This window comes from Typopeltis vanoorti, chromosome 14 (assembly GCF_054136105.1).
Source record: "Typopeltis vanoorti isolate ZY-2024b chromosome 14, IOZ_Tvanoo_1.0, whole genome shotgun sequence".
NCBI lineage: Eukaryota > Metazoa > Arthropoda > Arachnida > Uropygi > Thelyphonidae > Typopeltis > Typopeltis vanoorti.
In genome coordinates this window covers 105,747,802-105,773,722 of record NC_143562.1, presented here as the reverse complement: position 1 = coordinate 105,773,722, position 25,921 = coordinate 105,747,802, and the positions used below count along the sequence as shown (strand labels likewise).

The 25,921-nt window shown below is 38.3% G+C and overlaps 1 long non-coding RNA gene across 1 annotated transcript in view; it reads left to right on the top strand.

The window, feature by feature from the left end:
- Positions 1-23,643, top strand: part of LOC150099820 (uncharacterized) — a 607,255-nt gene extending 583,612 nt beyond the window's left edge. Inside the window, exons 9-10 of the long non-coding RNA XR_016549418.1 lie at positions 19,864-20,036; positions 23,573-23,643. This is a non-coding gene — a long non-coding RNA (uncharacterized LOC150099820). The remainder of the gene's footprint in view (positions 1-19,863; positions 20,037-23,572) is intronic.
- The last annotated feature ends 2,278 nt before the right edge of the window (positions 23,644-25,921 follow it).

Below are 25,921 nucleotides of genomic sequence, written 5' to 3'. Positions count from 1 at the left end.
TAGGACCCCCCCACCTCCTGTTAAGATGGTTGGGTAACAAAAAAAAAAAAAAAACACGGTAGCCACTCAAGAAGAAACGTTGAAGAAATACATTAAAGTTACGAAAAATATGGCAAAATGTGAACAGAGTTAACAGATCAAACATATCTGCAATCAGTTATTACGCTGGTCTCTCCATGGTACATGACAAAGATAACATGCATTTTTTTCAATCCATAATATTTGTTACTAATATATCTCTAGAAATATATTAGTAACAAATGCTAATATTATATTCTTATATAATTTGATAGAAGCTTAACTTCTTTTTTAAATTTTAGCAATAAATCCAAATTATGTTCATAAACCATAATATAGTTTATATGTTATCTTACAAAGAAAGAAATATGGCACTAACTTATTGTAAACTAAGCAGATCGTTTCAGTTGATTTTATAAAACATTCCGTTTGCAGTTAAATTGGGTTAAAACTCCTTTTATTACTTATATGGTATGTTTACAAAGTATCTGCATAGTTATGGCAGAAGCAACTTTTACTGAGACGTTGATTGATTGAATTATATTCCCCGGGTCAATATAATATAATATAATATAGTGCGTATGTGACGGGAAAATGTAAGGGAATAATCGTAGGCTATCATAAAAAAGTGCATTTCGAAGTAGTATTTTGTACCGTGACGTCACTGATTGTGAGTAATGAGGATAGTTTTCAATCATTGATATTTCTGTATTTGTGAAAACTATCGTGATTTTTACATTGAACTTACGTTATTCGGAAAACCGTGTTGAGTGCTTCTGAAAAATCTGAGTGAGTTTAAAATGATAGGTGCGCTTAAAAATGTCACGAACTGTATTTTAGTTTTTGCAGAACTCATACATTTGCCTTTGGATAACGAAAGAAAATTATGAATGACTAGCCCAGGAGAAACAACATTGCGCTAATAAAATAAAGGTACTTCTTCTTTTTTGATGTAATTGGTATTTATTATTTATCATACGCTGGGAATGTCTTTTATCTCCTTCGCTTCATTTTATCGTTCTGGTCTTTCTTGTATTATTCGCAGACTCTCTTAAAGATTTTCTCTGCTTAGTGTAAAAGTTATGTGGCTTTGAAGAGCTAGAATATAAGGGATTGAGAGACTTACTAAATAAGTCATTGACCAAAAAATCTTATAAATGGCACACCAAGATTTTTTTCTGCTTATTTCTTTCAATGTTCCTCTTACTCTCACGAATCGACTCGTCCTTAGTTCTGTGTTGAATCGAGAAGTTGGATATCGAGTCAAGGGTCCGTACTACGACCTAAACCGATACCAGTCCTCTCCTCTCTCCGTACTAGAGTTACAGCGCAAAGAATTACTTTAAGAATATCATGCTTGATGGCAATTAAACTGTCATTAAAACACATTAATCCTTTATCTCTCCTAACATCAGCACATGACAACATTCATTCCGTGCATTTAATGTATGCTTATCAAATACTCACATCTGCCTGTTCACTAACATGACGCAATTTCAAGAATAGCAATTAGAAAGGATGTGAGATTATGAGGCTAGTGGAGTAAACAAATAATCCCATTGGAGGGAAACTCGTAGAATTCTATGATTTCAGAGTAATACTAGAATAGGCTTATTTCATCTCCCCTTAAAACTTCCTAAACCTCCATCAAAACGACCAAGTTTGGTTCTGCTTCAGCTATTGAAAGCTGGCTAGATTTTGTCAGTGATGCAAATGAATGTGAATATTTCGAATATCGTAGCTGCCGCCCTTAATTTACTTGCGATATTTGGATAACCTAAATTGCACTGAACAGCATATAGTTAGCGAAACAGCTAACAGGAAGTCGTCCGATTCTTATTGAAAGTTATAAAATTATTCCGTAAGAGGTCATCGTGAAATCTAACACTTCACAAACATGCCAAACTTGTATGGAAACGACTTTAAACCTTCAGAGCATATAAAATAATGTTAGAGAATCTTGGTGACTACCTAGTATGTTTTGCCATTAGTCCTAACGGAAGACGAAAATCCAAACACAACAATTAGAATGTCGTATTGTTAACTGACTCGATACATTCATTCAACAATTCATTTGATTAGTTGAGTGTCGTTTGGTAGTAGCATTACCTATGATGAAATTCATCAATTGTTATCTATTGTTTTACGATTATTGCAAATTGCTTCTAAAGCATAGCGTATTATTGATCGGCTGCACTTAAACTAAAATCTTACTACAATAACACTATTAACAGATATTGTTAGTCAACCTTAAATTTCTCATATAACGATAGCAGGTCACACATTATCTTTTATTTCATTACATTCATTGTAACATTTTCCCTTCACTCTTACAGGACACTAAGATTGCAACAAGAAAAGATGCTTACGTAAACATATGCCGGATAATGATATCACTTAAGAATAAAAGGGAATATTTATGGTGGTGATCACTTAAAGTTGCGCCTCGTGGACTTTGAGGTCATTACTGGCCGCCCATACGTTCACTCAACAAACGCCCGTATTCTTTGTTTGGGCAATAAAGAACTGGCATCAATTGTGTGGAGGTGTATTCTCTCGCAGAGAAACTCTTGTAGCCGTGTCGCTATCAAATATAATATCTAAGAAAAAAACAAAGATTTATTGCTTCTTTCTCTCACTTCAATTTTGGCTCAGTATCTTTGGAAATAAAAATAGTTTCTCGTTTTTACTTTCACTGTTGGGCCCACAGTATAAAAAAAAAAAAAAACCGTTTATTTCAATATCGAATTGTACTTTAGGAAAGAGACCGCATGAATTTTCCATATGATTCGACTGCTATTGTAATGTAAACGATCTTCAGATTTTTTTCCTGCTTGATTATCCCAATAATTAAAAATTGCGTATATTTTATTATGAAAATGTTTAAACCATAACTATATAATTATAAATGTATATACCGTTATTGTTTCAGGTTATATAAAAACGTACATAATGCAAATAATTTAAATATGTAATACTTATATTTGATTTCATCAATCGAGTATCTTAGCATCACAATGCCTTTGGTGGTTCTTTACAAATATGATTTATGAAGTCTGTAGACAGGGAGAGATTGTATTATTTTTTGTAGTGAGTGGGGGGGGCACTCAAATGAGAAAAACACGCATTCTATTTTTTTTCTATATATATTTTGTAGCGTAACTACATGTGAATCAATAGTTGAAAAGGAATTTATATGCGTAAAATTTATTTTAGCAATATTTAAAAAATATATTTTATTATAAATTATGTAATATATATTTTGTTAATCTTGAAATCAATTTTGGAAACATTTTCCAACACGTAGATGGCGTTGGTGTAGATGATGTGGTTAGTTGGTGGATTGAGACGGAGAACTGTAGAGTAGGTGGTTCCCCCCCCCCCCTCGATGTGTCATGTTGAAAGGGGGCGGGTTGAAAGTTAGTCAATCCTAACGTCAAGTGATCAGCCGTTTGTCGCAGGTCTTCAGCCTTCTTTGATCACCCCCCCCTACGTTACCTGCTATAAGAATCTCGCCACGATCAATTTGAAAAACATTAATATTCATTCATTAATTCTCTTAATAGAATTATATATATTGCGTATATAATACCAAATAAAAGTAAATTCAACATAAAATTTATTAAAAAAAACTTATACTTTAAAGAAAAAATTAACTTTATATAAACAAGTTTAATAATAAACCTTTTTATTTATGACATATTAGTACTAAGAAGTTTACTGGGAAAATTGTTTACAGATTTACAGATTTTATTATGAATTAGAATTCCTTTTATCCCTTGATGATATATATATATATAGAAATATACGCTGTTTTATGCAATACACTATTAGGATAATAAATGTTTGAACAGTTGCAGAATAATAAGTAGAAAAGGTCAATTTTTTTTTCTATTTTGATAATGGAAAGCGGTTTGTTCATTTCAAAACAACACGAAATATGTTCCACAGTGAAAACATATTTGATAGTAGCATTATGTATTTTTGCTGCCATCGTCTGCATACCCGCTACAATATTTGAGTCATTGTCAATCACAATGATGCAAGTCATTTTCATATCTATAGCATTCTCGGCGGTACTAGTACGATATTGGAGCTTTTCTCGAGATGTTCATTCAAAATGTGGGAGCGCATCAATATATATATATATACAATAACAAGAGGTTGAATATTTTTAGCATATTGCGCAACCGAATTTAGTTGAGTAGAAAACCTTATAAGATACACATATTTAACAAAATCTTCTTTTTTTTCTCATTTCTCATAAAACAGTAACACTATCACAAGCAAAACACTACCAACGAATCGTTTTTATGAAGAAAATAATAGTTTGGGATGCCTTAACTAAACATGAATATCTTTATTGATGTGTTTAATTTTTAAGATAAATGTCTGATTTCAAAACTTGAAACTCTCATGGGAATGTATATTTGACAATTGACATTTATGTCTTTAGGGGTGAAGCAAGATGCTTTTCATATTCCCTGCTATCTGTTGCGTCTACAGTGAGGGTAGAATTTATGAGCAGTTTGCTTGCCCTGGATGGGCATGGAGATTATGCAACACTAAAGGAGGCCAATATAGCTTTTGGCCTTCTATATTTGAATATGTCCGTTGCCTCGTATGCTGCAGCTTGCTGAACCAAATCGTTGGGATGTGTGGACGTCTTTAGGAAAAACTTGGATGCCGAGGATTGTAGAAAAGAGAAAATATAGGGAATATTTGTATCTCTATGGAGTTGATTGTTTCTAACATACCACGGGGCGTTCAGAATCATTCTCAAACACTTGTTCTGCACTCGTTGTATTTTGATGATGTTAGTATTAGAGGTGTAGCTCCAGGCCGGAGAGGCATAGGTGATTATAGGACGAATCGTCATCTGGTTCCTGCAGTTTGATTCTGTTACTTAGCTTGCTATTTCTATTAATTAGTGGATTGATCTGAGCGATGGCTTTAGATGCCTTTGCGCGCGTAGACTTGATGCGTTGGTTGAAAGTTAGGTTTTTGTTGAGAATTACACCCAGGTATTTCGTTTCTGTCTTCCAGGGAATTTTAGTATTGAATAGTAACACATCTCTTGCAAGAGATATCGGCCTTTTCGTGAAGAGAACGGCTGAACTTTTTTGGGGATTTACTTCCAATCTCCATTTGGAGAACCATCTCTCCAACTTTAGAAGGTTTTCTTGAAGCTTTCTGGTAATGAAGTGTGGTCGGAGAGATCTGGTTAATATTGCTATATCATCTGCATATAGGGACATGATGGATAACATTGGATTGTGCGGGATATCTGACATGTATATAGAAAATAGCAACGGAGCTTGTAGGGATCCCCGCCACACTCCGGTCAAGATATGGCGCTGAGATGAGGTAGATCGTGACTTGGATGAATCTGTTCTGTAGATATGATCTGACTAGATGTACCATTTTTAGTGAGATACCGGCTGAGATAAGTTTGTGCAGCAGTCCGAAGTACCATTCTTTGTCAAATGCTTTTGATAGATCTAGAAAAACAGCTCCTGTGCACTGGCACCAGTTATAGCTGGTGGTAATGTATTCCACAATTCTGTGGATTTGTAGGGTAGTACTATGGTGCTGCCGAAAGCCAAACTGCTCTTTGGGAAGGATGTTTAGTTCATTTACTGAAGCTTGAAGTCGTGAGAGGATGACCTTCTCTGCAATATTACCCAAGTTGGAGATGAGGCTAATTGGACAATAATTGTGGCGGAGGTCTGGGTTCTTACCTGGTTTATGAATTGGGATTACATCAGCCTGTTTCCAGGTGGAAGGAAAATAGTGAAACCTTAAGATGGCATTTATGATTATAGTCAGGTGCACTACAGCTCTACGGGGCAGCAGTTTGATTACCCCATTTGAGATAGCGTCTAGGAGTTTTTTTTGTTCTTTAATTTTTTAATAATATCATATATTTCAGCAGGTTATGTGGGTGCAATATGGTTATCACTGGAATCAGGGAGGTTTAATGAGTCTTGTCTGTGGATTTTATATCAGTGATTGAAATCTAAGTTGTCATACAAAGGTTTGTACTGCTCCTCCAGTGTAATGCATTGGAGGAGCAGTGCAAACTTTGTTTTTATTACTGATGTGTCTCAGTAGTCACACAGATAGAGTGATCATTAGGTGAGATAGAGGCTAACTTTTTATCCCAAACTTGGTCTCTATGAGTTTTGAATGCATCTTTCACTGCCCATTCAATCTATTAAGAACTGTTTTGTCCTGAGGCGCCCGACAAAATCGTTGCGAAATCTCTTCGTAGCTCTGTTTTTTTTCTCTGATTGGGTCCATTATCTTCAGGTCAACGACCAGGCTTTGGAACAGATTTGTAGGAGGTGGCTACCGTTATAGCGGACTTAATTTGTTGGTTGAGGCTTGTAACTGCAGATTCCACATCTTCTTCTGTACATATGTGAGGAACAGGTCCAATGTGATCCCTGAGTACTTTTGACAATCTATCGCACGATATGCATGAGTGAGAGGGGAGGAGACGGGTATTCTTGTTTTCCCAGTGGTAGTAGAATTCGGTTGTGATCCGATGACAGCTGGTCCAGTGATTTTAGGCTGTACTTCAGTTGAATATCTTGTAGGATAGCTATATCCAGGATGTCAGCAGTGCCAGACATACTGAAATGAGTTGGTTCTCTAGGACCTGCTAAAACAGCATAGTTTGATCCTATTTAGTTGGAAAGGATGCAGTCATTCTTGTTGGTGGTTCTACAATTCCAGTCAGGGTGTTTGGAGTTTAAATCCCCGGCAATAATGATGGATTCTCTGACTCCTAAGATGGCATTTAGTCAGAGTGTAGTAGAGTTTTTAAGGGTGGGTTGTAAGCTGAGTAGATTTTCAATCTGCCAGCCGAGCTAGTGAATACTTCCACGCCTGTGATCTCAAGTTTAGTGGTTGGTGGGTTGTTTACAGAATAGTGTTTGATATAATTTTTAATGAAGACGGCAGTGCTACAGCCTCTGTAGTTTAATCTGTCATTTCTGTATAAGAGATAACCTCGTATTTTAGGGTTGTCTGAGGGTCTTGGATGTGTCTCACTGATTAGTATAATATCTGGTTGATATCTGTAGGTGAAATCTTGGAGCTCCAGAATGTTTTTCTTAGGCCATTTGCATTCCATGCAATGATTTGCAAAGAGGCTGGAATAAGTTTGTTTTTATTCATTTATGATTGCTATGAGGATGGCCTGTGTTTCACGTAGGAATATTTTAGTGGAGGTTGTTGAAAAATTAGACAGGCTGAAGTCTTGTAGCATGTTTACTAGAGAGGCCGTAATAACAGCTGTCAGGTTTGTAGGTGCTGTTGGCTGATTTTGTTCTGATGTTGATTTATTCGTGCGGGTCACATCAGCATAACTTCTTGTTTGCCTTCGGCTTCCACTGTCTTTGAAGGTCACCGACTGTTGCTGCTGAGTCTCCGGCTGTCGAGCGGGGAGCCTCTGGTGTTCTTTTACTAGAGGAAGGGGACGGTTTAGATGTCTCCATCCCTCTGTTCTTTGGGTGCTGAATACATCCTTGTAGTTAGCAGGATGAGGGCCGCAGTTTGCACATTTAGCCGAGGTGGTTTTCGATCTTTGTGCAGGTGTTAGTGGGGTTAGCATTTCTACTCTGTCTTGCAGAATCTTTGAGTATGGCCAAATTTTTGGCGCCTGTGGCACTGACCAGAAGATGCCCTTTTCCGGAGTGGCTCTGGGGTGATCCGGAGTCCACAGACTTATGTTACGTCATAAATATTTTTATAGGCTTTATGGATCTCCGCTAACACCAGAGGCATAGGGGTTTTATCCGCTCTACTCATTCTGCTCATCTTAATAGGTGGCAGGTCCTGGTGGTGGAGGTCGGCCTCTATTTCATCTGTAGTTATATCCTCTGTGACACCCCGGAGGACCACCTTCAGATTCTTCACCGAGCTGAGAGAGAAGGTGTGGTATTGAATATTGCTCGAGTCTAGCTCTTTTGTCAGTTTCCTGTAGTCTGTTACAGTAGCCGGCTGGATCTTGATATCATCATCATCCATGTTCTTGGCCGAGAGATACTGTATCTGTGAGTTTGTTATGGTGGACCTTCAGTGTGTCCATCTTTTCTTATCCCGGAGGACAATCGGTGGCACTGTCTCTTTCGGGGAGGCGGAGGAATTGGAACTGGGTTAATCTTCTTCCATACCTAAATCTATGGGAGATTTTGCGCTTCTTGCGCGCACGGACCTCCTCAAAGTCTGGGAGAGACGCGACTGAGTAATGAGCTTCTCACTTATATCGTCCGAGTTATCTTCTGTGACTGCAGAGAGTGGGAATGTGTCAAAAAACTTTTCCAAGCCAATTATCACTCAGCAGTTGTGAATACTGTATATATTATCCTTATAAGGACTGGCTTAAAGGGGCGAAGCAAGAATGCTTTTCATCTTCCCCGTTATCTGTAGAGGACAGTGTAAGGATAAGGTGTTATTGATCTATAAAGCTCTGATCATGGCAAGAGGGTAACAGCAATAGCTGAGCCTCAGTTAGAACTTCATTGGCTACAGCATTGCCATCCATTACCCTCCAAAGGTATTAATCACCGCATCTCACGGTCGAGTCTGTTTTTCCTACTGTATATATATATATATATATATATATATTTATTTATTAAGTAAATCTGTCATAATTATATATATATATATATATATATCTTCTAACTTCTATGGATGGAAGGACATCAATGGATGGACATCATTGCCTTGGATTTTTATCAGGTAATCGTTATTTTTTAATTGTTTAAAGAAAGAAAGAAAGTTTTGAGCTTTGCTCGCCCTAATTAGGGTTGTGTAGAAATATTTCAATCTGTGATCAGGGCCACCTTCGGGCATTTATGTTTCCATCTGGCTTTTTCTTCGTAATCTGATGACTCACGAATGAGTAGGTTGGGATGGAGTGATGCCTGAGCAAAGTACTTGGTTGCTATCTGGATGAGAAACGTAGGTATGTCTGGCAGGTTTCCGTCTTGGTGGAGGATAGTGTTCCTTACAAACCATGGGGCATCGAAGATCATTCGGAGGCATTTGGTTTGGATTATTTGTAATATTTTGATGTTGCTAGGGGAGGTATGGCTCCACGCTGGTGAACCGTAAGTTAGTATGGGTCTGATGATTGCTTTGTACGTTCTTAATTTGTTTTCTGGACTGACTTTGCTTCTACGGTTGAGTAGAGGGTAGAGTTGAGCTATTGATGAGTTAGCTTTGTTGCTGGCATGAGAGATGTGGGAGTTGAAGCTAAGATGGTTATCTAGTTTGATTCCCAGGTATCTTACTTCTTTTTGCCATGGGATATCAGCATTGAACATCGTGACTGCTCCGTAATGGTTTGCTTTCTTCCTTGTAAATAGTATGGCCGTGCTTTTGTCTACATTGACATCGATTCTCCATTTCCGAAACTATTTTTCAAGATTCGTTGCTGCGTTTTGTAGTCGTTGTGTGGCTAGGTATGGCCTGAGCGATCTGGTCAGTATCGCCATGTCATCCGCATAGAAAGCCATGGTGGTTGATGCTGTGCTTGGGACGTCTGAGATAAAAATGTTGAAGAGCAGCGGCGATAATAGGGAGCCTTGCGGGACACCTTCTGTGATACTTCTTGTGGTGGATCTGAGCCCACGGAGTTTCACTTGAAATTTTCGGTCTTTCAGGTAAGAGTCTATGATTTGGGTGAGGTTTAGTGAGTATTTTGCAGTTATTAGTTTGTGGATGAGGCCTTTGTGCCACACTTTATCGAAGGCTTTCGCCACATCCAGGAAGATTGCACCTGTATGTTGTTTCCAATTAAATCCGATAGTTATGTATTCTATAAGTCTGTGGATTTGTTGAGTTGTGCAGTGACCAGTTCGAAAACCAAATTGTTCTTTTGGGATTAGGTCTAGATTGTCCGTTTCGTTTTGTAGGCGTTTTAGTATTACTTTTTCAGCGATTTTCCCAAAGCCTGACAAGAGGCTGATAGGTCTGTAATTCTGGGGAAACTGAGGTGCTTTTCCCGGTTTGTGGATGAGGATTATATCTGCCTGCTTCCAGCGAGTGGGGAAGTAGTTGAGTGTTAGCATCGCATTGATGATAGCCACTAGATTCATTATTGTTTTGTGAGGGAGTGCTTTTATAATTTTGTTTGAAATCTGATCAGGACCTGGTGCTTTTCTGTTGTTGAGGTTCTTGATAATTTGGTATATTTCCTTTGGCGTAGTATAGCTTGTGTTGTCACGGCTGGTGGTATGATGAAGCGCATAGCGTACTTGCCTGTGGATTTTTTCAATAAAGCGAAAGTCCTCATGAGTGTAGTTTGGTTGAAATTGCAGCTTCAGGGTGTCTGCAAAGACTTCTGCTTTTTCATCGTCTCGGTAGACTATGCCTCTTTCTCCATGGATTGGTTGCATGTTGGGGTGATCGCTGCGAAGGGCTTTAGTCATTTTCCATAATGAATTATCTACAGTGTTTAAGGAGCTTAGTTTCCTCTCCCATAGTTGATTCTTATGGTCTTTGATCGCATATCGGAATAGGTTTGTTGCCCTATTTAGCTCTTGTTTATCCTGAGGTGATAGTGTTGCATGGTATCGACGTCTGATCCTGTTTTTGTTACGGATAAGCTTTAGAATCTCTTCTGGGAGCAGGTTTGAGCTGGAGCGGTAACGGCGTAGGCTGTTGCAAGGCCAGTTTTGATTGTGCTTTCCAGTTTATTGTTCGCTGTGTCTACTTCTTTGGGTGAGGAGATGGTTGGGACAGGTCCTGTGATGTTGCAGAGAGTTGCGTTGAGCTTCTTGAGATTGGTGTAGGATTGTCCGGGGATGGTTTCTGCTTCCCCGCCAAGGCTAAGCAGAACTGGATTGTGGTCGGAACTAATATCATTAATAACCTGTAACTGGAACTGGTGTTGGGTGTTCCTGAAAATGGCTATATCCAGCACGTCAGGTTTACTCAGTGGTCCGTAGTGTGTTGGTTCAACAGGACCTGCTATGGTGATGTTTCTTGTCATAGCGAATTTGTGTAGGCTCTTCCCATTATTATTGGTGTTTCTACTGTTCCACCGAACAGTAGAAACACCAATAATAATGGGAAGAGCCTACACAAATTTGCGTTTAGGTCTCCCGCCACTATTGTTGCTTCGTTTGTGTCAAGGAGCTGGGAGAGGTCTGAGGCTAGGAGTGGTTTGCCTGGGGGGGGGGGTTGTAGACTGAATATAGTTTTAGACTACCTGTGTTGTTGGTATGTATTTCATTTCCAGTTTTTTTCCAGGATTGTAGTTGTTGTTTTCTTGATCTCATTGTATCTTATGCTTTTTTAACAAATATAGCCGTTCTGTTCCCTCTGGCATTGAGCCTGTCTGTCCTAAGTAGTGTGTAGTACCTTATTTTGAGGTTGTCGCAAGGCCGAAGGTGCGTCTCGTTGACTAAAAGGATGTCTATCTTATATCTTTCAGCAAATTCTTTTAGTTCTAGGAGGTTGTTGTTTAGTCTGTTAGCATTCCAATATTCAATCTGTATTGAGTTAGCTATGGTAACCGTGTTATCCATTAATCATGGAGAAGATGACTTGTGTGTTTTTGTGGAATTTGTTGGTGCGGCCTGATTGGGATTTGTTTTGCTAAAGGCCGTTAACATCTCTCCTAGAGTAGCAGCTTGGATTGCTGCGGGGTTTTGGTTGCAAGATGCTGGTTTGTTACTTGTAGAGACCGCAGATGTATATGATTTCTTGGGAGTAACAGCTCGTGTTCTGATTTCTGGTGTAGTTCGCTTCTGAGTGGGCGGGGGTAGTGCCTCTCTAGCCTTTTGCAAGGTAGATGGTTGGAGTGAACATCCCTTGTAGTTGGCTGGGTGTGGGCCACCACAGTTTGCACACCTAGCGGGCGTGGTTCGCGGTTTGACGCAAGAGTGCGAGGGATGGTTGTCACCGCACTTGTAATCCGCGTTACATAGTTTTTTTGTGCATGCCCATGTTTTTGGCAGCGATGGCATTGACCAGCTGAAGTCTTTCTTCTGAGAGGTTCGGTCTTGATGACTAAGCTGCAGACTATTTTAAGGTCGTAAATTTCTCTCTGGTCTTTACTAATCTCTACTAAGACCAGAGGCATGGGTGCTTGTCTGCTCGGTACATGCGCGATATCTTAATCGGCTCAAGGCCTTGTGATCTGAGGTCAGTAGCTATTTCTTCAGCTGGTATGGTTTCAGCCAGACCTCTGATGACCACTTTTAGATTTTTTTCACTCTTAAGCTGAAACGTGTGGTATGGGACTTTCAGTTCATTCATAAGTCTGGTGAGCTGGCGGTAGTCCGAAATTCCTTCAGGTTGAATCCGGATTCCTTCATCTGTACTCTTGGCTGATGTACATTGGACGTTTGTGTTCTTCATCGTCTCTGTAATTAAAGACCATTTTTCTTTTGTTCTTAAAAGTACTGGTGGAATCCTCTCTTTGAGGTGTGCCCTGGAGTCGGTCTCTATTCTTTCATCAGATTGTGCTGTTAAGTCCATTGAAGCTGTTCTTTCCAAGGGTTGAGGTATTTTTTCAGGTTCTGCAGCTGGCGATCCTCCTTGCGCTTCTTTCTGCTGACAACCTGATAGTCTATAGAGTTATCTGAGTCCACTAGGGGTTGGTCGTTAACTGGCGACATAATCTCTCTGGAGTTATCTTGCGAAGTGCTGGGGAGAGGGTCAGGGGATTGATAGTCCTCTGTTTCAACCTCTTCTATTTGGTGGATTGCATCCTTTCCTGGCTATTTCCTTTGCAGTTGGCCTCGGACATGTTTGAAGATTGCCAATAGCTGCTTGAAGTCGAGCTCATCATTTGGAGAGTCCATAATTTGGCCCAAGAGAAAATAGCGGTTGCTCGGGTTTCCCGAGTAGTTTGCGAGTGATCCTGTAGACTTTGAGAGTCTACTAGCTAATCCCGTAGACAGCTTAGAGTAAGCGTCTACCAGCAAAAAGTTAGTTTATTATAGGTAACTATCCTAAAAACAAGGAAAAAGGAGTTTCGTTAACTTACGTGGACACAGTGGAGAGACCTACCTTCCTAAAAAAACCATTCATCCACCACTGGTCCTCATTGCGGGTGGGACCTGCCGGCCATCAGACCTCTGCATATTTCATACAGTGGGGGGGGGGACAGTAGGTCTCGAACACAGTTCGAGACCTACTAATATAAAATTCAACTAGGCAGAGTCTAAAGGAATACGTCCGATCACAACGACAGCCAAATATATATAGTCCTTATAAGGACTGGCTTAAAGGGGCGAAGCAAGAATGCTTTTCATCTTCCCCGTTTTCTGTAGAGGTCAGTGTAGGGATAAGCTGTTATTGAGCTATTAAAGCTCTGATCATGGCAGGAGAGTAACAGAAATAGCCGAGCCTCACTTAGAACTTCATTGGCTACAGCACTTGCCATTCGTTATCCTCCAAGGGTATTAATCACCGCATTTGACGTTCGATTAACTCCACTCCCCCTTGTAGTCTACCCAAGGGTTATATAATTATGAAAGATTTACTTAATATATCTTTATTGAAATTAATGATGGGTGTTTTAAACTTGACTTCCATTGCTACAGAGTAAAATGCTTTCATTTCAAATAAAAGTAATCTCTCATTATTTCAATAATAAACACATCCGAAGTTTATTGTCTTTGTGACATTTTTAATATCGTATATGATTCTAAAGAAGAAAAATATGTTTGTATTGATTCAGCAATTTTATGTCCATTGCATACACTTTTGCGATATCTAGCGGCTAATAACATATTTCTGTTATAATTTTTCAGTGAATGCATCCATTTTGGTCTGTATAGCTTTCTCATCAGCACCAGATCGTTACGAATATTTGGGATCCGGTTTAATAATCGGAATTGCCGTAATTATGTTCACATTTGAATTTAGAAGGACTTATTCTTGAATACTCTAGAGGCACATTGAACGCGAAAAATTAAGTACCGAACCATACAAGGAAAATATAATTTACTCGATTATTATAAACACAGTTCATTTGATTAGGAAGTGCCTTACAACACTCGTGGATGAAGGCGGAGTTTGCATATTCATAGATATCAAAATGGAGTTATCTCAAGCTACTAATGGATTTCTCTTGAATATTCTGTGATCCTTAATTTCCACTAGAATTTGCAGTCACTGGATGAACACAGCACCTCGCAATATTCTTAAGGGTTATCCCATGCGGTCTCATCGCAAGAATGTTGCAAGGTCACGGGTCAAAGTACGCTGAAAATTAGATTTTTCGTGATAAAAGGTTATACGATGTTTAAAAAACTTTATACCCTGGGACTGTCCAACTCAGTTCTTGGCTTAAATTGAGTCTCGTGTTCAAAGTTATGTTCTGTATTATTGTTTCAGTGAATAATTTATCAAAATGTAAGTTTTTTTTTAAATGCATTATTTAAAAGCAAAATTAATACGCTGTCATAACTTGGGAGTATACATTAGTGTCTCGAAAATCCAATCCCTTGTATTACATTCTTTGAAGTCGGTTCTTGTTTGGCGTCTAAAGGGGAAAAAAAAGTTTGTCTTGAATCAAATGCTTTGAAGATATAAAACTGTTTGGAAAAGAAAACAACAATATTCTTTTTGCAATATTCACTGGAGAAGAGCTTTGTTCGAAAAATAAAGCAGTTTTCACGAGAAAAGTTATTCAGTGGAAAATCGCGTTTAAAAATATACAGTATAATATTCTGTAAAGGCAGAACTTAGATTTCGTCAAATGTCACTGTTTTAGTCAAAGGTTGTCAATTCTACCAAGTTCTGTCTTTATAGAATATTATATATTTATACGTTAGTTTGTATTTTTTTAATCTACAGAAATTGAACCCGCTAGGGTTCATTTCTGAGTTCATAATAAGATGATACACCTTTTCATTACTTGTATATGTAAATTATATGTAGTCTACATTAATTGAATGTAGTTACTGGGTAACAATATACCCTCGGAGGGTAATGGATGGCAATGCTGTAGCAAATGAAGTTCTAACTGAGGCTCGGCTATTGCTGTTACCCTCCTGCCATGATCAGAGCTTTAATTTGCTCAATAACACCTTATCCCTACACTGTCCTCTACAGATAACGGGGAAGATGAATAGCATTCTTGCTTCGCCCCTTTAAGCCAGTCCTTATAAGGACTATAAGGAACAACATAGCGACCCTTGGAGAGTAATGGATGGCAATGCTGTAGCCAATGAAATTCTAACTGAGGCTCGGCTATTGCTGTTACCCTCTTGCCATGATCAGAGCTTTATATAGCTCAATAACACCCTATCCTTATACTGTCCTCTACAGATAACGGGGAATAGGAAAAGTATTCTTGCTTCGCCCCTTTAAACCAGTCCTTATAAGAACAACGTAGCTCATAAATGTTTCCCTACACAGTAATCTTATCAGTTAGGAGGGATTAAAAGCATTATGCTCCACCCTTATAGAGAGTAACGTTCTGCGAACAACGATTTCTCCCCGGGTGATGGCAGGTCTAAGAATAGTGCCGCTGTAACTTTTAAGGAGGTAGGCTTTCATTCTGTGGCCAAGTGAGTTCTTGACACTCCTTTCCTCATTTAGTAGGGCATTAAAAGTTTAAACATTGCTAATAGTCTACCTCAGTCTACCGAATTTTTTGCTGGCAGACTCCTAGCCCTGCGGGATTAAATTAGTAGGCCAACAGGCTTACTTCACTGTGAAATCTCCCACATCCTTGACTGCTCTCAAACAGTTCCAACCGTCAGGATACACCACCTCGATATGGAAAACATCAAGGAGCAGATCCGGATCCTTAATAAGGAGCAGTCACTAGAGGTGCTGAAGTCGTAATGGACAAGCTTGAATCCGACTGGCCGGGTTTTATAATGCACTACACTCAAACTAATGATCAGGATGGAAAGGAGGAGGAAACACAAGGAGAATTCAATACTGTTCTGCCATCAAAATCCCTCCGCCAAAACAACTCACAGGGGGAGCATTCAAACAAAAGACGCAGAAGACCAGATGGATGAAGACTCAGCAACACCGGATGTCCCGAGGAACACTGAAAAGGTTCTCCCCTGTTATATGAAGGGACAAGGATAAATAGACCATTGTCTCATTAGCCCTTAGGGAACATAACATCTCATATTCCTGGGCTAAAACCTTAGAGGAAGGAATCAAAATCCAGCCAGCCTCAGTAACTGACTAATGATAAAGCTAATGGACAACAAAAGTCTTCCTTACCATGCATTTGCTTTACCCAGTGAAGAGAATTTGAAGGTGGTACTTCGTAGGGTAACCGAAGGTGTCACCCCTCAAGAAATCACTGCTGACCTTATGAGTCAAGGCCTGATCCCAGTCAAAGTGAGCAGGATGCTCAGGTCAGATGAACGGCCTATGCCACTGGTGCTGGTAGAGATTGACAAGATGTAGAAAATGATATACGAACTGACTGCTATCTGTTGCCTCAAAATTTTTACTGAGCCGCTAAGGAAAAAATCTTCAGCGCGGCAGTGCCAGAGGTTTGGTCATACCCAAAAACTATGCAAGGCCAACTTCAGGTGCCAAATGCGACGAGGACCACCAGACATGCACCAAACCAAGATCCACGCCAGCTAAATGCGCCAACTGTGGAGGACCTCACCCCGCTAACTACAAGGGGTGCATTGCACACCCAAAGAACCACGGGTCAGCAAAAGCTGCTCTTCCACCACCCTGCAGGGCACTACTCAAGGCAGTCGTGCAGGTCCCTCGTCCAAATAATCTCCAATTCGACAACTCAGGAAGGAAAACAAACTGCAGCAGTGATCAAAACTTATGCAGAGGCCGCTCGAGCTAAGGCTATAACATCCCATGAACAAATAAGCTCTAATCTAACGTCAGTATTAACTGCCTCACTAGCTATCATGTTTCAAGAATTGAGCATGACAAATTCTTCGCCATCTACGAAAAGATTCCTGCAAGGTATCCATTTAATTCTGACAGCCCTCAATCACGAAAGTGGAACGAAAATGGACTGAGCAACAAAATCCTGGAACTGCAAGAGTACTCACAGATACATCAAACACATCTCAGGCCAGCTAATAGCCCTAAATTAAAAGGCTACGTGTTGTACAAACAGATACTCACCGCCAGTGGAGGAGGCGCTGGCGTATTCATTAAAAACTATCGAAGCCACAACGCCCTGACCAATCTGCAAACCGAGAACCTAGAGATAACAGGTATTGAAGTTCATACAAACAATGTTGGTAGGATCAAACTTTATGCTGCATACAATCAACCCAGAATTTCATTACTGGTATCTGACTTGGACTCCATTCTCAGCTCCACAGATTCCATCATTATGCCTGGAGACTTTAACGCCAAGCACATAGTTTGGTGCAGCTCTACAGTCAATGACAAAGTTCGTATTCTAAATCATTACTCAACACGAAACTCTGTTGTTATAGCCGGAACCACAGAGCCCACCCATCACAGCCCAGCTGGAAACTTAGATGTACTCGACATCGCCATTCTCAGAAACATCAGATACCAATATCAACTGGAAACGCTATTTTCTGGTTGTGGTCAGTTATCTTCTGACCACAACCCCATTCTGCTTAAGCTCGGCACACAATGAGCAATTCTCTCCTCCGCACTCCTTCATATCTTGGAACAAGCTCTCCAGAACTCTCTCAGATCACATCGGCCCAGGACCTATCATTCACAATAAAGAGGAGATAGACATAGCTGTCTATCTCCTCTTTATTGTGAATCAAAAAAGCAATAACATTAGTTATGCAAGCGGTTGGATCCCTGAGGAAATCATGGACCTAATAAGAGCAAAAAAACAAAGCCAGAAAGAGATACCACAATAAAAGAGCCCCGCAAAATAAAACAACTCTGAATAACTTAGACAAGTCCGTGAAGCTCTTCAGAAATATCGCAACCACTATTGGGAAATTAAATTGACCAATTTACACCCAGAAGACAACTGCATTTGGAAATTCTTGAAAACTATCCGCACTAAACGTCAACCCATACACCCAATACAGACCAAGAAAGGAATTGCTCTCTCTCTCACACACACACACACACAAGGAAAAAGCCGAAGTTCTAATTGATAGCCTAGAAACACAATGTAACCCCTCTTATTCAAATTCAGCAATCACCGCCGCATCAAGCAGGTCTTAAGACAGCAAAAGGATAATTCAGAACCTATCACACCCACTTCTCCAGCAGAAATTAGAAATATCATAGCCCATCTGAACAACAACAAGGCTCCAGGTCTAGATGGAATCACAAACTGAATAATCAAACTACTCTCTAGAAAAGCTATGGTGCCATCCTCAGATTCCAGCACTTTCCCATAACTTGGAATACGGCGGATATCACACCAATCAAAAAGATTGGAAAGAACCCTCAACTTCCGAAAGCTACAAACCTATCAGTCTTCTATCCAGCCTTGGAAAGGTTGCGGAAAAAGTCGTTCTAACAAGGCTTCAATCAGCAACGGATAAATTAGGTATTATTCCAAATGAGCAGTTCGGATTCAGAAAAAAAACATAGCACTGTACAACAAATACACCGATTGGTCGAATATATCAAAAGGTTTCAACTGGAATCTCCACACAGCTGCGGTCTTCATAGATGCTGCGAAGGCTTTTGATAAGGTGTGGCATCAGCTTCTTCTCTACAAACTCATCAAATGCAATATACCAATTAATCTAATAAAAATAATTGACACATACCTCAAAGACAGATACATGAAGGTCAGAATAAATGAAACTGTATCAACGAGACGCAAGATCCTAGTAGGTGTGCCTGTGCCGCAGGTCTCTCTTCTGCCCCCCCCCGCTAATTTCCATCCCATCTACAATGTCCCTCTAAACCCAAATTCAACAATCATTGCATTATATGCAGATGATACTGCTTTTTTAGCAAGATCTCTCAGCCCCAACTGGCAATCAGAACACTCCAAAGCAGTATTCATACACTGGAGAAGTGGCTGATGGACTGGAGGATACAGGCAACCCCCCCCCCCCAAAAAAAAAAGTCCAGCTATACTGTTTTCCAAAAAGAAGGTCCAGATCAAGGAGGACAAACACCTATTAGGAATTAAGATTAGACTGAAGTCAAATATCTCGGCATGATGCTTGACAAAAAAAACTCCAATTCAGCAGTCATATAAAACACATAGGTTCGAAGACATCCAAAGTAATCGCGCAACTCTACCCCATGATCAACAGAAGAAGCAAACTGGATACTCCCTTCTTTATGATCTAGCAGAAAAGTTCTTCACCAAGACAAATAATCATCCGAAACCGCTGATCAAGCAACCTTCAGACTACAATGAAGCAGAATTCTACAAATACAAAAGACCCAGGTCAATTCTATGCTCAGCTCAACAAAACTAATCTCACTGCCCTTCCAGGGCGAGCTTAAAGCTCAATAACTCTCCACTCAAAGAACTTCTCTCGCAGACGAAGGGGAATATGAAAAGCATTTATGCTTCACCCATCAAACCAGTAACGTTCTGAACAGCGATTGATGGCTGTAGCCAATGAAGTTTTAATTGAGAGTCGGCTATTGTCGTTACCCAGCCATGACTAGAGCTTTTAGCTCAATAATACCCCATCTACACATCGTCTTCAATCAGAAGAAGGGATAAATAGTCAAGCACTCATTTCATCCCCCCCCCAAAAAAGCAGCGATTTATAAAGTACTGTATTTATTATATTTCTATGGTAATTCATAGAAGCTCGAGTTCTCTCGAATTTTCCCTCTTATCTATGACTAATAAACTGTCTTTTTTTTTTTTAACTTTGTAGAACTATTTGCGAAGTGCATTCAGACAATAATCGTTCATTATATTTGCCATGAAATTAGGTTAGACCTCGTGGGAGAATCCGGGTTGATTTAAACTCGACTTTTCGCTACGAAACATGATAATAAAAAGAAAAAAGAAAATGAGTGAAATCTTCCAGCCCAATTAAGATTTTAAATGCAAGAGATAGAGGACTGACGTGCTTCTTCTAGCGGAAATAGATGAAAATAAAAAGGTATGTGGATATTTAAATTTGTCTCATTCTTCCTTCCTTCCTCTTTTACCTTGCGTTGCCGAGGGTTTTTCTACATTTAACCGCCACCGTATCAAGGAAAAGTTGGGTGGCTCTAAAACCCCGGGTTTTTCACCCACAAAAATCCGAGTTTCCGGGTGAAAAAAAAGTCCTTCTGACTAAAGCACTTCGTCTATACCGACTGATCTACGAAGGCTCTTTTAAATTTGTCACGGAATATTAATGTGATTGTTTTGTTCCCGGGATGCAGTAATCAAGGGTAAACGTTTGATAATTTTTAAGTATTCTACTTCAAATTATCAAAAATTATGAAGTATTCTATTTAAAGTACGCATATTGCTTCTAACAGATAAACTCCTGGTTGTCATGGAAACATTATTGCATGTCAGTCTCTCAAAAGAAACATTTCCATTATATAGATGATAAAAGTTTATCAATAAGAAAACATTTTCCTGTTATGTCTGATGGATTAATTTGAAATGCATCAAGAAATACGAATTAACTGCTTACCTTGAGAAATGTGAATACTTTCTTACCTTAGAACTGTAATGAGCTTCTTAATAAATGACGTGAGATTTTCTTTCGATTCTACTCAACAAGCTCACCAGGGGCGATGTTTCCGTTCAAGAAAGACTCCGCCGATCCATTACCTGCATTCATAAACTCGGCATCTTTTGTTGTCCTGTTTCGCACTGCAGGGGAATGGGATGTGCCCAATAGTTAGGGCTTGAATTAATTAAAATAAAAATTAAAATATTTCCACTGGAGATCCCAGCTGAAATGATCCGCGATAATACACAGAAATGGAACCATTTATCAAACCCTTACGTCAGCCATTTGCCTGCAGAACAACGGCAGCACAAGAGGAAAGTGAAGTTTTCTAGTTCTGGCCACGTGTCTTTGCACATCATTATTCAATCTTTTTTTCTCTCGACCGCTACTACACTTCCATTTCGCTTTTTCATTTACTTTGATTTTTTTTCTCTCTTGTAGCAACTGAAGTTCTTTTTTTCTTTTAGATTTTTTGACATTTTTCTTAATATGAATTCTTCCAGATGTTAAAATTTAAGCCGCTGTCTAAAACGCCTCATTTGTCTTAGTAATAATGTCAAGATTCTAGATTTTAAAGTTATGTATGTCTTTCTCAGTCCTGTTTATTTAATAAAAAAAGGACATTTTTAATGTATGGTTACATTTAAAGAAAGAAAATGAACAAAAAAAAATAATAAAATGAAGGAAACAAATTAAAATGAACTAAATCCTGCTCTAGAAATCACACGTTATTTTTTTCAAGCCTTTCATACTTCCAAAAACAGAGAAAAATTGAACATCTTCCGTTTCATGTAGTATGAAGGCAACTATGAAATAATGTATGTCCTGAACAGTAAAATTTGTATCTAAATGTATTCGTTTTTGAGTTAAACTAAGTGAAAATATATTATATCTGAATATGGTGACAATGAATTAAAACCAAGTTATCGCTGCAGTGATTGGCGCTGATAAATTGATATAAGATGGGCTGATGCTTTTTAAACTAGTAGGAACATGAATCTTTAGTATACTCCTATTCAGCTAGTTATGGAAGGACTAACTAATGACAGAACAATAATTAAATCATTAAAATCTAATATGAGTCACACAGAGTCAAGAACATCATTGTGAAATCGGACAATCCTATACTGTAAATACGTGTTACTCAGACCGGACTTTATTTGTTGCAAGTATATGTTGATCACACCTTTATGATTGAAAATATAGAAGCCATCTTCAATCCAGAATGTCCACTTAGGTTATTTAAGTAACTCGTGGCTACTTATCCTTCCGAACATAAATCCATAAAACATGATTTCACTTGCATTGACATGGTAGCTTGCAATATCTCTAACATCAGTGCCATTGAGGGGAGGAACAGCTAATTTATGAATTTGTAAGGCGATTGCTGTCTAGATGACTGGATTAAATTCATATGCCTGAACGTAATCCAGTCATCGTTCCACAAAGAAATCTTGGAATTAACTTGTTGCATAAAAACTGAGCTAAGGGCCAATTACAAACGGCTTAGCGTTTTTTTAAATCTAATTTGAAATGACGAAATAGGATAAAAACAGACAAATGATGCGCTGTCTCTCCATTGCATAAGTATAATGAATGTATATATTAACAACCGTATCCGAATATGAAAATAATTTAATGCAAACATTTCTACATAATTTATATAATTACATAACGGCTTAGAGTGAGAAATCTCCTTTAACAGCTGCCATATTTTGAATTCATCGAAGAACACCCATACAAAACTGAAATATTCCAAAGTAAATCATGCATGAAATGACAATCGAAATATTTCAATAATAATGGAATTGTACGTCATTGGAAGCAACGATGTTCGTGCGCAACAGTACGAACTAGAAAATAAGAATGCTGTTTTGCGACTCCAATAATACATTGTTTGCATACATTATTCTTCAGTAGTATTGTTGAAATAGCTGTTATTAGAGAACAAATTTGTTCTCAGTTCAGTATGCTTGCAGACGTCATGTGTTAACTTTTGTGAATGCATTGCCCATTGAGAATCGAATGATATTTCTATTGAATTTGTGATCACTTAGATACGGCATAATGGTATTTTGAATTTGTACGAGATATTCGTGACAAACCTCTCATAGAAATTCTGCTTTTGTTAGAATCGTAAATGATCAGGAAAACACATGCAGTGATATTTACAATGCAGTCAAGATACCCAAGAAGGATTTTCTTATAGGAAAGAAAATCATGTAAACTCAGTCTATAGAAAAGACTGAGCGCATGAATTGAATGGGCGATGAGAGAGAGAGAGAGAGAGAGAGAGAGAAAGAGAATGGGGTAGGTGGAAGAGCGAAGTGTCTTTTAGATTTCTGCCAAGAGGAAGCTATTAAGAAAGAGTTTTTATAAGACAATACATGCATTTCTGTCTTTTCCTAGATTTATGACGCACTGCAGAACAATAAATCGTAATTTTATTAAACTAAATACGCTGGTTAATGAGAATTTTTAATTGCTTGTTTATTTCTAAATTAGGATCAGACTGTACTCAGTTAAATGGATACACGAATGTAGCAACTAGTATTTTATATAATATTTGTATTTATATTTATTTATTTTCTCTTTTACTGGTTCCTGATTTAATTCCTTTCGCATTTCTTAATTTTTTTATCTCACAAATGTCATTTGAACTGTTTTACTTCACTTATTTTTTTACTTATTGTTCAAATTTCACTTTCGTATAGTAGTGTTGATAATCTAGTTAGCATATTATAAACGTTTAATAGTTTGCTTTTATACCAGGTTCGATTTCTAGCTCAGAATTTATTGCACTTTTTAGGAATTTTTTAAGTTCATATCTGTGTCCTTTTCATCTTCATACAAAATAATGTATTCTAAATATATAAAAGAATTAAATGTTCCAAAATTGTGTTGCTATTTTGCTCCTAGTTAGGTTTTGACCTTGAAATGACATTGTTTTTTATTTTTCTCTTCAGGTTATTTCCGAAATCTTCGGCTGTTTGTTTAGGTGGACTACAGATTTCAAAAATGAATTTCATTAAGCTATTATCCAATTAAAAGAAACAACCGAAGATTTAGGAATGATAACCTGAATAGAAAAATGAGAACCAATGTCATTTCAAGGTCAGGATCTTTACTTAATCATTTCAGTTATGCATTCTGTTTAGTCAGAATAAAATTTAGGAAATATGAACACTTCAGATTAATCCCACACATTCGGAAGCATTGTTATTTCTATTAAAAATTATACTAAAAATTGTTATTTCTATTAAAAATTATACAGAAAGTGAAATGGCAATAAATTGCCATTTCACTTTCTGTGCAATTCTAATGTTACGTGCTTTTTTCAAGTGCTGAATGACATCCTATAGGTTGGGAACCCTGTGATATTTCATTCTTCTCCTTGTATCAATGACCATCGACGGTCAATTCTCACCAGTTGCGGTGCACCCCATAATCCTATGTCCTTTCTCCAGAAAAACATCTGGGAAAAATCTTAAATAACGCAGATGATACCAAACGTCTTCTGGCCTTGATGATATCGCACAATTGTACTTAAATATTGTGCTCCAGAATACACACCATATTCATTTTTTTCTGTGGTTCTTGGATATCTGCAATGACGCTAAATTTTATGCATTTTTTTGTTGTTGTTTTTAGTTTCCGAACGTTTCTTGGTAGTTAAACACACATTTGACGGAATATATTATTAATGTAAGACAGGACGGCTTCCCTAGCTTTGTTTCTCTTTATGACTCATAAAGAATTGTTCGTTGCCTGAAGGCAACATCTTCCGTGTATGTTTACGCAGTGTGGAATTCGAACTGGAAACTAAAAGAGGGTATAGATGAGGCAAATCAACATCCCCCAGCCATCATTTATATAAATACAATCACAGAATCAAGTATATGTTAGAAAAATATAGAAATATTTTAGTGCTCCAATAACTTAACCGCGTGAATCTTTATAGCATTGTTGCGTCAGAAGTTTTTTTTTCGTCGCAATCAACTACAATGCGTACAAATTTAGGATATGAAGATTATATCATCATTTGTCACTTATAATATAATATGTTGTTTGATTTGATTAATGATAATCGGAGTTAGACAAATAAATTACTAAACAACAGACTTCCAACACCTCTTCAGAAATTATATTTGGCATGTAGACAGTAACGAACTCCAAATTACGGTAGCAAGTCATTATTCTGTAATAGGTTCAATGGATTAAAGCAATATCAAATGAAAGTAACCTTAAGGGTTGCTCAGTATCCAGGTGTTGCTGACGTGTCGGTGTTTGAATCTGTCCCTCAGAGCCACAATCACTAAACTTTCCAACTTACAGTGATATGTCCTCGGGTGTTGGCAGAATGTAAAATGGATATTCCGTGTGTGTGTGTGAAAGCGACAATTGAGTAATGTCGTTCATGTAGGCAACATCTGACACTTGAGATAATTGGGAAGAAGGATGGAGGATGATTATCGGATTTCTATAGGGATGCAAGAATGCAACGAGATAGTTATCTCGCACCGTAAAGTAGATGAGACACTAACTCAAAGTGAATTAGAGCAGTATGCATAATAAACTAATGCTATATAATGGCAAATGGTAAAGAGCGGTAGACTAAGTATTTCTTCTTCCATATGCTAATATATTGCAAGTTCCATTATTAAGGTTGTCTTTATATCGTATTGAAATTAATTAATACATTATTCTGGTATACTTTAAGTTGTAGATTAGTTCATGCAAGAATACACGCGCTTGCTCACAACATATCAAAGACGCACTCGCATGAAAATCTCTGAAGAGTGCTTGGAGCGTTTCAACAAGAATAAAACTGATTTGTGAGTCGATTTATTACTATGGATGAGACTTGGATTCACCATTACACACCAGAATCCAAACAGCAGTCAAAACAGTGGACAGAAGCCGGTTGTTCAGCACCAAAGAAGATAAAAAGAAGGAAGAAAGAAGACAAAGTTGGTTCCATCAGCAGGAAAGGTCATGACGTCGGTGTTTTGGGATGCTGAAGTCATTTTGTTTATTAATTATCTTGAAAAGGGTAAAACAATAACTGAGGAATATTATTCCAATCTTTTCACCAGACTGGACGAAGAAATTCGTGAGAAAAGATCCGGTTTGCAGAAGAAAAACATCATCTTTCAACAGGACAATGCATCTGCCCACAAATGATCTGCACTATGAATTGTTGGAACATCCACCCAATTTCCCAGATTTGGCTCCCTCTGACTTCTATCTTTTCCCAAAACTAAAAATATTCCTCGGTGGTCAGCGTTTTTCTTTGAATCAGGAGGGATTGCAGC